Source organism: Manis pentadactyla, chromosome 2, assembly GCF_030020395.1.
Source record: "Manis pentadactyla isolate mManPen7 chromosome 2, mManPen7.hap1, whole genome shotgun sequence".
Taxonomy (NCBI): domain Eukaryota; kingdom Metazoa; phylum Chordata; class Mammalia; order Pholidota; family Manidae; genus Manis; species Manis pentadactyla.
This window is the reverse complement of record NC_080020.1, coordinates 107814471-107827854: the sequence shown is the minus strand read 5'-3', so window position 1 is coordinate 107827854 and position 13384 is coordinate 107814471. Positions and strand designations below refer to the sequence as shown.

Here is a 13384-nt window from a genome sequence, read left to right as displayed (position 1 = left end):
TTATTGGTTTGATGTAGTGGATGGATTAAATTACTGCTAGAACCCCTCTGAGGTTTCTGTGAATTTCTACAACATAAGAAGAAAGAGTATGGTGTGTGGAAGATAGAAATATAGTAGACATTTCCATATCATTACCACAAGCATTGACCTTTAATCATATATTTCCATGTGTTATGTGCACACAAATATAAATTTTTCCTCAGTTTGAATTTTGAGAATCAGGCTAAGAAGAAAAATTAGGCATGGGGTGGGAGTGAGGGTCAGGCAGTGTTGCTTTTGTCTCAACCATAAAAGCTTATCCCTTAAAAATACACATCTTGAGGGGCTGCTATAGATGGAAGTGTTCCTAAGGCTAAATAGCTGTCACCAGAATAAATAAAACCACAGTAAAAAAAAAAACATCTTAATTAGCACATAGACTAGACTTTCTCCACTCTTCTACCACTGTCTCTTGAGAAGAAAAATCTTCCCAAACATTTGGAGTGATGAAAGCTTGTTGAAACACTGTTGGTTCATTCTTAGTGATGATTATGCAATGTAGCATCAGTACGGCTTTTGATGGATTTATTTGATTGTGAAAACACCAATCACTTTGTTTCTGTTTGTTTCCAGACTTGGGACTTAAAACTGCTAACATTTTAGAGACTTACAGATCATTCAGTCTTATAACCTGCTTGAGGTTTGAATCTTTACCACAACATCTCTGCCAAAAAGGTCGACCACCTTATGCTTTGATATCTATGGTGGAGAGCCCTCTAAGGAAGATTTTGTATCACTGAATCAAATTATTTCTCCCTATAGTTTCACCTGTTAATGCATATTGAATTATTTGAAATGACCAAGAGTAAGAATGCTCTTTCATAAACTAGTCTTTCATGAATTAGTTTTGATTCTTTCAACTAGTCACTCTTCTCTGAAAGCATTAGAGTTTCCATCCAGAACTGAACTCAAAATTCCAGATGCCAACTTTAGAAGACTCTGGAACTTCCTCATTTTGACATCATTCATACAGTCTAACATTTTATTGAATTCTTGAAATATATTCATTAAGCTCATTTTTATCTATAATAAAAATATTTTTTAAGCTTCTTAGCCTTCCCTTCCCTATCTTGTGGTTATAAGGTGAATTTTCTAACTCAAAGGAAAAATTTTACATAATCTCACTACATCTGTTTTAATATATTTGATTAACTTCTTAAAAATAAAAATTCCTGTTTAAAAAATACATGCACATGACATATATAAAAAGAAAAACAGCTGTAGTCATTTTTAAAAAGCTACAAATTACCTGAAATTTCAATACTTTGGAATAACTTAAAGATATTTCTGGAACATGATCCAAATATATTTCTATATATGCTGTTGGGTAACTATATTCAGAAAAAATTAATAGAAATATGATCATACTATGCACACCATTTTAAGAGTACTAAATATTTTTCTTGTACTTTAAAAAGGAAAGAAATTAAAACTGAAGTTAATTGTAAACTTCAAATAAGTGTTTATACAAGATAATTTTTCTAACATTAAAAAAAGGAAATGAAAACTACAAGGGATGGAAGCCATATGAATGATTTACTATGGGTTTCAATTTTATACAGTTATCAATTAAATTTCTGCTTTAAAATATGCAAAAAGGAAAGACTATGGAACAGTACAAGATCACTGTTTGCCAAAGGGTCAAGGGGAGGAAGGTAAGGAGGGATGAGGAGATGGAACAGAGGATTTTTAGGACAATGAAACTGCTCTATATGATACTGTAATGGTGAATACATGTCATTATACATTTGTCAAAAGTCATAGAATTACACTCAGAGCCAAACCTAATGAAAATTATAGACTTTAGTTAATAATAATCTATCAATATTGGCACATTGATTGTAACAAATGGACCACACTAAAAAGATGTTAAAAATAGGGGAAACAGTGTTTGGGTGGGGGTACTTAAGAAAGCTGTACTTTCTGCTCAATTTTTCTGTAAATTTAAAAGTATTCTTTTTTAAAAGGCCATTAATTAAAAACAAAAACTAACAAAAAAATAGATCTAAAACATTTAAAAAAACAAAAGGTTATGTAATCCTCCAATTTATACATAAAAGATTATGTATCTTCTCCCTAATTCCAAATTTTTATAGCTTATTTTCCTATGTTTAAAGAGTTGATAGCATTTATATCTTATTCTTCAACCACCAATGTATTATACATAGGTTTTTTGCTCAAGTGAATTCAGTGTTTGCTCTTGGTCTTTTCTCCAGACTTTCTCAAATTGTGTTCTTTAAATTACCCTTTAATTGGTTAGATATTATTTTCAAGAACTTACAAGTGTTAGTTTTCTTGATATCTTTCATGTCTGAGTATGAAGGTTCTCTGCCTTTATATTTGCTCAACAAGTTGGCTGGAAATAAAATTCTTGGATCATTTTCTTTTCCTTAAATTTGAGGACACGTCTCCTTTGTCTTTGAGAGCTGTTACTAGAGAGAAAACTGAGCCTGCCCGATTCTTCCCACTTGAAGATGACTCCAATTTTTTGAAATTCAACAATTAATTAGAATATGTCTTGGTGTCTTTCTGTTGAAATTAACCTTGACAGTAATTAGAATGTGTTTTAGTGTCTGACTTTCTGCTTCATTTTTTCCTGGCGCATAATGTAAAGAAAAATTTAGCTCCTCATTTCAAGAAAAATTGAAACGACCTACATACTTTAGCGCTACATATGGTTCCGTTTATATTTATTGGAGCTTCTACTTTGAGGATAGCATTATTCTTGTTTGATAATTTTGATTTGTCATTCATATCTGTCATCTTTCTAACAGCTTTGATTTGTCTGTTACTTTACAACCTGTGAAAATCTTTGTAGCTTCTCACTGTAGCGTCCAGTCCTCTTTATCCCTCCAGATTTGATTTTCTTCATCCTCAGTTTGGATAAGCACATCTTCTGTATCTTCTCCAAGTCATGATAAACATTGCCTAGGACAGAACCCTATTGTAAGGTTAGAGATTATAATTTAAAAAAAATTCATTCAAATGGGTGGGACTTTAAATAGTACCATATTATTCCATCTTTTGTTTGTGCATAACATTACAGACGTAGATTTAGTCAAGCATCTTGGTAAAACTTAGATTTTCAGCAAATGCTTTTCTGTGTTCTGTTAATCAAATAATCTTATCAAAATAGGATGTCTCTGCATTTTAGATGAACCCTTAATAATCTCTGCTTTCACTTCTAGGTGTTCACAAAACTATTTCTTCGTTAATGTTTGCTAAAAGCTTACTTGAAATTGACATCACACTTACTATTAATATTTTATGGAAATGACATCTTAGTTTTTTTGATAACCTGAAGGTATTTCTCTGTCTTGAGTTTTCTAATAATTTTCTCATTCTCCGTGATTCTCAAAGGTCACAGGCAGAGGTTAACAGTCTAACAAGTTTGCTCTCCATCTTCTCTAAAAAGCGATGAGCTGGACCAGGAAATGGAGACTTGTTTTGATTAACCATGTCATAAAAGTAAGAAGAGAAGATCCAGATTGTGAATCTGCCGCTGATACAGCTTATACTTCTATCCTCTGATTGTCTGATACTTGTCTCCCCAGTAAACTGAAAACTCCTCAAGGACGGTTTTTTATTCACTGTCTTATTCTCAGTGCTCAGCACAATGCTTGACCCATCAAAAATACTCAATAGTCATTAATGGGATGCATTATCAAAGTAGTTTGGAAATACGAAAGTTAACCGTTTGTAGGTAGGCTAACTACTGATCAACATCACAGCATTATTTCTCTAAATGAATTATTTTCCCAATTCTAAACAAACAATTTTCAGAAAATGACTCATTTCTCTTCTAAATAGTTTCTCAAATTTGTTTGGGGGGTTTTCACAGAGGAAATTCTTTTCTTTCATAATCTTCACTTGAACAAAAGGACAGACAGAGCAGCAATAGAAATACAAAAGTGATGGACAAGTGACAGAAGAGGAAATAATGAAAATCAAGAAAATAACTGGACATTATTTGGTCAAAGATAATTCTGCTTGCATGCACTCTATGCTAACTTTGAAAACAAATAAAAAACATAAAACTGGGTTGCTAAATAGATTCACTGGACCACCAAACTCCCTCAGACCAGGGGTATTGGGTTGGGTGTGGCTTTTCAATATCTAATGTCATATTTTCATGACCTTTAATCTTGGCATTATCAATCTTAACAATATTAAAAACAGGACCTGATATCATGTCCAGGGGTGCTTTTTAGTGAATACAAATTGCAACAGCGATTCTAAAGAGACATAACTGTGGATACATAGGCAAGTCTTCTTGTAATGCTGATAGCAGTCACTTGGAATGAGATTTCAGATAAACTTCACTTTGTCTAGAAGCTGAGGTTGCCTTGCTGCAGATGGCCTTCCTTCTCTCCGGTGTCTAAGAACAGGAATTGATCTGGGATCTTCATCATTTGTATCCCTTCTTATGATATCCACACAATTTACAAATTCTAAAGTTCTGTCTTTACAGGTATTAGAGAAGGAAATAACAACAGAAAATTAAGAAATCCCTATTTTAAAAGCCTTAGCTAGAAAAAGATACTGGCTGGAGATTAAATAGAAAAGCTGCAGGACTTAACATTTCTTTCCCATTTAGATGTTCATTCTTCTCAGTAGAAAATTGAAAATAAGCTTCATGCCTGACCTCAGACCACAGCTCCTTGTACTGAAATATCCTGTTCTGCTGATTATAAAACCAAGTAGCTTTTGTAGACTGTCTGCTATACCAAATGATGAGGAATATTTTGGAATTTTAAGAGTCCAATGTTAAAAGGGAATCTTGCAGCCAGCTCATGAGAGCCTTCATTATACCAAGGGACACCCATTTCCAACCCTGAGAAATCAAAAGCCACCTGTGGAACCCACTGAATGGGATGGAATTATTTGGAAATGCAGCTACAAGGAAAATAAATTAGCCTCATGACACAACAAGTGCTCTGTGTGGGAGTATTAAATTCATTGGAAATGTTGAGAACTCTGGACAAGTTGTTGAAAGAGGATGTCCAAAGTTTCTGCCAAATCTATATGAAAAAAAAAGGGACAGTTTAGAATACCTTTATTATTATTATTATTATTATTATTATTATTACTGCTATTTTTGTTTCTTGGGAAGGGAAAAAACAAACTTAGTGTCAGAGTTGGTAAATTATAGAATATTCTTAAACAAATGAAGCTTAGTTTGTTTCAGAACACTAATTTCACAGCTGCCATGCCTGTTGGTCTGGGCAGATGAGGGCCACTTACTGTCCCCACATGAAGGCACCATGAACTTCCTTAAGTTCCTACTCATTGGCTCCAAAAGCCATTTTGGAGCTTTTTACTCTCTGAATGAGCTCAGAGTCCAAATAAAGGAGGCTTAAAGAGTGAAACAGAATTGTGGCTATATAAAGCATCATTGTTGCCAATTCTTACTTATTTTTAAGTGTTCTAGGGAAAGTTATAAACCTGATCTTAAGTGAATTTGCCTTGGATTGGTTATAGTTAAATTGAGAATTTAAATTTGGAAGATGCCTCAATTCAATCTTAGTTCAAACAGGTACATGATGCAAGACTGCACAATCTTATAAAGCAGGTATCTCACTTCTGCTCAAATTCCTACTTGTGCAAAGAAATGTACTCTTCTCTTTTGATCATTAACATTTTTCTTCACAATGAGTCAAAGTATTATTTTTATAAACAAGGTATTCTAAATATTTTAGAGATAGCTCTTTTGATCCTCCTACTATGAAGTAGATAATATTAGCTCCACTTTACTGAGTCACAGTGAGGTTAAATAGCTCATCAGAACATTTACAGCTAGTAAGGGGCAGAGCTGGTATTCAAAATAGGGTGGCCTAGCCCCAGAGATTATGCTCCTAGGCACCATGCATATTGTTGAAATTTATCACTCTCTGGCTTTGAGATGCATTACTGTGGTGGTCTTCCTGTGGATATCTGTCATTGTTTTTGATGAATTTTGTAAATGCACAGGAGTGATATGCAAATTAGACAATTCTACAGGAAGTCTAAGGAGAAGGAACAAATACAAAAGAACATTGCTCATATTTTTGTAAACTAAAGACTTTATTTTCTTGTGGAGATTATAGAAGTTAGCAGGAGAAAAATTTCAGCTTAACATGAATGAACAAATAAAATTCACCTCATTAATATTTATTAATTTATTTTACTAATATTAATATTATCTGCCCTGCAAAAATGCACTGAGTCACTTGAGGAGTAAATAAACTCACCTTCACTGAAGAATCTAAGCAGAGGCTTGAAAACTGTCGGTCAAAAGATGCTCTTGAGGGGATCCCTGGATTTTATGGTAAATTGGGCTCAGTGGCCTCAGTGACCAAAGGTTTATATGATACAGTTTTCACTGATCCACACACCCTCATTGGGTAGAAACTATCCCTCATTTACCTTCATGCTCCAAACCTGCAGAACACAGATATGATATGGCCTTTGTAACATTTTATCATTCAGGGTTCCTTGGGATATCAGAATGAAAGCAACAAACCAAGTTACAACTCAAATTTAAAAAAGTTAAGACACTTTAATAGTGTAATATTTTGGTACTCTTTTGAGCATAACAAACTGCACAGACTTCAACAGATCTTAGATTTATGAAACATGGCAAAACACCATTTTTGCAACTTGATTTTTAGGAACCACTACTGCTGGCTCAACTATAATACCTAATTTGTATAGCTGGGCACCTAGACATTTTAGTGGTGCAAGGCTCTATTTCAGGAATTTTTTCATCTGGGTTTGGAGGGGTTTCAAAGTCTTTCTAACTTGCTAAACAAGTTGAATAATTCAGCAAATTATTGTCTAAAGTGGCTTCTTATTTTTGCCCCCCTCACTGCCACTATCATCAGATCCTAAAAGAGGAGGCTCAGAAAAATTTTAGAATTATCATAGGGTATTAGATTTATGCCAGAATTTGATGCCAGGTTCAATATGTTCCAGGATAGAAAGAGCTGTTGCTGTTACTATGGATTTAATTTAGAAAGGTCAGGGGTAACTGGGCCAAAGGCACAAATTCCTATCTTTAATTGAAATGTCTCTGCAAAGGAATGCTAAGAATCCAATCCTCAGTTGAAATCAACTTTTGAAAAAAAGGATTTTAAAACAGAAGTCCTAGATTTCCAGCAGCAGGTTTTGATCAGGTCTCATTTAAATTTTAGGGTTAATTGTTAATTGCTATCATTCCCCCACAGCTCACAGATGTAACATTTTCTATTTGCTGTTCAGTTAAAGAGCAGATTTTAAGCCACTTGTTCTCAAGGGCAACCTTCTTGATGTTATGATCAAGACAAAACCTAAAGGCTTATTTATTCTTAATTTTGTCTTTGTAGTAATTGTCAAACTTTATTATTCTTAGATTTGGAAACTATTTCTTCTTGTACTTTATACCCCTAAAAAGATTTCAGTTTGCTGAATTTATAGTAGCAATGAGTCTGGCTACATTTTAGGATCTAATTTTATATCTGTGGTATCAACAACGTAGATAACTTTTCAGAATCTTCTTTGATAAGCAGAAACATCACAAACTCTTTAGGATTCTGTAAAATGACCAAATTTTACCTAAGTGCTAATTTTACTCTATAATGGACTGTAATGGCTACCATTGTCCTTCAGCCCAAAAGACATATTTTTTTGTGCTACTAAAAAGAGATCTCTGGGGAGATACTCATGGGTAATTAGGTGTAGCTTTTAAAATCCAACATGTATTTCATCTAGTCATCTCTTATAATTTTATAGACTTCCACTGAGTGCCTGCACGAAGATGACCAGGTATCATTTGCAAAATGATTGGAGACCATCATGCCTACAAAAGAAATCATGTACTGAAAAGTCTAGGCCTTAAATGCATCCATTTTACATGTAGGCAAGAATAATAAAATAGAATGGCAGTGCTTGTTTTTTAAGCTCCCATGGCCACATCACTGTAACTAGATACTACTTGCAATAAAAATGACCTAAAAGCTAAATGCTTTTGCAAAGACAACCACAAGTAGCCTGTTTTACATTTCTCTCCAGTTCCCTTGTGCCAGTTTGACCTAACATGTGCTCCTTTCTTTGCCAGCTTGCCTCTGAAGTCCCAGCATCCCTTGAGATTGAGGTTACATATGTTCCCACAATGCCAAAGTCAACTATAAATATTGCTCTCTTCTTTGCTATAATTTAAACCTAGGAAAAGTTCGACTAGCCACAGGAATGCAGAATTTGGATAGGCAAATTTATTTCTAAATTTTCATTATAAAATTGATATTTCAATTGGATTAGCACTCATCTATATCATCAGTACATTTTCATTATTCTTATAAGAGAAAAAGACTTGGATTTGAAGGGAGATGAGTGAAAGGGTTAGGGGAGCTAGTGGTAATGCTGCTCTGATGTATCATCTGAAGTCTTTAACATTTCTCCTCTTTTGACCATGCATAGAGCATTCCAGAATGTTTTTCCCAATTCCCTCTTCTCTTCCTTTTCCTTGCCTTTCTCCTCCCTCCATTGTCCCCCAGTGCTCAAATGTAAGGAAATTTGAACAGAAGAAGAATAAGAAATGTTCCATTCTTCAAGTCTTTGGTCTAATCTTTCACAATAAACCTTGGACAAGAGCTCTTCAAAAGGCATGGGTCATAGAGAAGCTTCTAGCATTTTGGTCTCTGAAATACATTAATGCATATATTTATGTAGTCATGCTTTCAAATACTTATTGAGTACTCCCACTAGTCCCTGGGATAGATAAGGATATACCTAATTCTTCAGGGGACTCATTGCCTAACAATCCTTCTATAAAATGAAAACCAGAATTTAAAGTAAGGAACAAACAAATAAATAACAACAACAAAATAGAACTGGAATGGTTTCTTATTTCCTCTCCCCTGAGATATCAAACCTCATCATGTCACTGTCTATTATCTTAGTTTGGGGGACACTGAATGGATGGATGGATGGAAAATGGATGGATGGATAGATTAATTAACACTGATTGTTGACTGAGATTCAAAGTTCTTAGCACATAGTCCTGGGTCTTCCAAAGAGAGCCTGAGTTTGTAAAGAAATTACATAGAAAATTTGAGTTTTCTGATGGCAAATTATATGCAAAATGTATTTTATATATAAACATACATTAATACAGATATATATATATATATATATACACTCTTTATATACACAAAAATATTCACATAATAACTTCTAATACTCGATAGTTTAAAGAACCAAAACAACTCATTATTTTTTCAGGAGTTTTCGGTGACTTTGTCCAAGAAGAGAAAGTTAATGTCACAGTTGGGGCTAGACTCTATAGCCTAGACTCTAGTGCCTGGACATATGATGTAATTTTTTTACTTCTACATGCTTCAGTTTTTACCCTTTTAGATATATTTTCCTTTTCTCTTCATTATTGAACATATTTGAGGTAATTTAATAATTATCATTCTTTTAATTTTTTCTTAGAAAACCAGTCACTGATTTTCTCAAAAGCATATAGACAGGGTAGGATTAGAATTTCTCATGATGAAAGAAGAACAAAATTATTTTTCATGTTATTTGTCATAAAAGAGAAGATAAGTGGCTGGAACACCTTCATGTTTTCACAAGTCTAAATAAAATTGGTCTTTGCTATGTCTCAAAAGGACTTCCTATGGAATGTGAGCAGAAAGAAGCATCTGTTGTACTGAGACATGGGAATTGCTGGCATCACATAGACTTTTTCCAACCAGCTACAAAAACTAAGAGAAAATTATATAGATCTACTGAAATGTATCCAAAAAGAAGTCATTTTAATGTTAGCATGATTTAAGATCCCAAAGCCATCAGTGTTGCAATTGGCAGAAGATACTGAAGCATATTCTGAAATCACATACACTAACTCTGAATTACAAAGAAGAATTAAATAAAAGGTAGGGTGAAGACCTCTCAAGTTGTTTATATGGGCCTAATTCTGAGATGTACAAATTTGTTGACATACAGGCCAAAACAATGAGCTCTGACTGTCTCCTGAGTTTCAGTCAGTAGACAGTGTCCTGTCTATTAGGATTCCAGTTCTTTCCCTGAATTCCTAGATAGGTTGGTCTCTCTGTTTCTCTCATGGGCCCCAATGTGAGAGATGAAGCAAAGTTACCATGTGTCCAGGAGAAGACTAAAGTTAATATAAGTGGTTCAGTTCAAAAGAGAAAGACTCAAACATGATTACTCTGCCTGTCTATTGTCCACACTCTCTGGTTTAAAAAAATCTGCTTTTCCCAGTACCCCTTGCTTCCAAAGCAGGTATTTGAGTCAAGTGGCTATGTGGAGAAAGTGAAGGTTCCTATGGTCAGGATTTCACCTGGCTCTGGTCGGCTTGCTCACTACACACGTGTGAGTAATATGTTGTTAATGACTCTATATAAATAGTGCCACCCAGTGCTCTGGGCTGCTGCATGGCTACAGGGCTGCAAGGCTGCAGGAGAGCAGAGGCTGGAGTGGTGGTAGTGCCAAGGACAGAGACTGAGATGGCTGCAGGGGAAGAGAGGCCTAGAGGCAGAGACTGGCTTGCTGAATGAAGACTTGCTCTGAGATAAAGCATGCCCAGTGGTTGTAAAGAAAATAAAGACACCGAGGGTTCCTCTGGGAGAGGTGCAGCCCCCTCCCCATGTCATGGAGCACTATATGCTTTTGCTTTGCCCCTATACTCAGGCTGAGCTGGTAGATTTGGGCTCCTGTTTTAGCAGAAGCCCTTGAAGTCAATATCAGCTTGGCTCCTGCATCTTTGGGATTTAGGGGTGGATGGAATTGTGCTGTCTGGATCAGAGATGAGAAAGCTGGCTTCCCTGACAGTTCATCCTGCCTTGAGGCAGGGATTACAAAATACACATCAGACCCCAGCATATCACTCCCTCATCAATTGGTTTATGGCTGCACTTTGTGCTGTGTGGCCCAATCAGGGTGATTTTCCATCCTCCCCTGCTAGATAACAGACCTATGATGAGCTCCAACAGGGGTTACAGAAGCTAGGCATGAAAAATGCTACCTATAGTCCAGAGAATTATGGCTCAGATGAGAAGCCTTTTACTGTAGGGATGAGAAATGTACTTCAAATGGCTCCCACATCTCTCTTTGGGCCTCGAGTGGCCATTCTTGCCCCTCACTTAGGGAAGCCCATAAGTGAAGTTACCTGTAAAGTAGCAGACATGGGAGAGGCTCAAGTAATGACAGCACAGAAAGAAATAAGGTCTGCTACTCAGAGGAAGAATTTAAAGGGCCCTGTGAAGGTTATGAGGACTCAGGTTTGGGTTGATTTGATATGGGCAGGAGCAGACAGAAGGAAATTAGGTGGGAAATCAAGTAGAATCTTACTGGAGCTGTGGCAACAACTGACACCGGAGCAGCAGTTCCAGCCACTGAGAATGAAAAGGCAGAGACCAGAGACAGAGCCACAAGTCCAGCCTGTGTGTTTGCAAGACTTCCTGCTGGAGAATGAACCAACCTCACTTGAACCACGCAGAAAGATGATTGGGGCACACAGTTTGATTGAGGGGAAGATAAAGTTACCTGCCCTGGTGGACCAGGGGGGAACCGGAGGCCACAGGTTAAAATATATCCATTGGTCCCCATGAACCTACAGTGTGTTCTGATTCTGGTTGACACAGGTATTGAAACCCTTTGGCAAAACAGACTGGCCCCCCCATTCCATGTCCCCACCTTCCTTCACCACATTTGATTAAAGCAGTGATAGCAACCTGATTCACAGGTTGGCCAACTTTAAGAAACAAACACACTAACAACTGGCTTAGTCAGTTAGATTCTCAGTTTGGAAAAAATGAATGGAAATCAAAGAAATACTCATTTTAACACAGAAAAGCTAGAGTACCCCCAGAGAGTAGACAGCAGCTGAGTGTTGCAAATAGAAAAGTACCAGAGTTACAGTCTTTAAGTTCCTGTTTGTAGGCATTTAAAGCCTACTTCAATCCAGAAATATCCTCTATCTCTAACATTGAGTCCTTGTGTTTTTAAATTTCATCCACCTCTCATTCTATGAGCGTCCTTACACTAAACCTCCCTTTATTTGAACTACCCTGAGTGGTTTTCCCTACTTTGCAAACCAAAGAGCCCTGTTTAAGACAATGACAAGGAAGATATTTCACGAAAGTCACCTCATTATCCTATGACTAACCTCTAACTCTGAGAGTGAGCCCTGAAGTTCTTGAGTTCATCCTGTTCAGCTCATGGCCCTTAGAACTCCCCACAGAGACTTCTGTGCCTTTATATGAATGCCTTTTGCTGATTCTCACTTTTTGCCCCTTGCCCTTTAATTACAGACAATGGAGTAAACCTGTCTTATACCCACCTAATATGAACCTGGCATCCTGCTGGTCTTCATGCTTTACTTGATTTGAATCTTGACATTCCTAATAGGACAGCCAGTCCTATAACTGTCTTTACTTTAGCTTTTATCCTTTAAAAACTTAGTTTTCCAGTATATTTTCAAACATAAGAGACAGAGCCAGTTACAAATTGGTTGCTGTAAGCCTTGTTCCAGAGATTTTGAGTTTGTGAGCCTGGGATGGAGCCCAGAAATCTGCACTTTATCTAATGCTCAGGTGTTGCTGATGTGATTCTTGAATCAACTTTGAGAAATACTACTCTGGAACACTGGATTCCAGATCCAGTAGGAAGCCAATGGATTATTATAATCCCCTGGAGATCATTTGAAATGATCTCTTTTGAGATATCACAGTATCTCTGAAGTTGTTCTGATTCAATATTTCTGAAGAACAGAATGGAATCATGCTAATTTACCTGAAAAACTGAATGGAAAAGCAAAACAGATAGTCTTTGGATTGTTTACACCAGGTAGGGTTTCTTCTGGCGGATCCCGACGTGTGGGATATTTGCATCAGAATCATCTGCTGTGCATGTTGCACAGGGACTTATACCTCTCTACATACAGTGGTCACAATTTCTGGCAAAATGTGAGGATCTGCTAATTTGAAAAGTTCCTCATATTTACCTGGCAGGGAAGATACCATAATTACAAAGGTGATTTTTCTCAGGGTGAGACTTATCCATTGCCCTCCAGATGGGCTGACCCCTGCAATTTCCCCAGATATGGGAAACTGAACTGCTTAATTTGTGGTAGTGGGGGACTGCGTTTGTGCTTTCCCCTGTTAAAAAAAGAAAGAAAAAGAAAGTTCTTCAGGTGAGACTTAAATGTTCCTGCCTTTCCCTTCTAATCACTGATCATCCAAGCATGAGCATTACAGTATTTTACAGATTGTTCCCAAATTTGAAAATGCATCAGTTGGCCATGTGAAAACCCTTAGAACTGAATTAAGTGCTCTCATTTCATGAGGTATAATTTATGAAGTAT

At 36.3% G+C, this 13384-nt stretch overlaps 1 non-coding gene across 1 annotated transcript; it reads left to right on the top strand.

The window, feature by feature from the left end:
- Positions 1–13016: 13016 nt before the first annotated feature.
- LOC118925247 (U1 spliceosomal RNA) lies at positions 13017–13181 on the top strand. The gene has a single exon (XR_005029959.2). It is a non-coding gene; the product is annotated as a U1 spliceosomal RNA (small nuclear RNA).
- Positions 13182–13384: the final 203 nt, after the last annotated feature.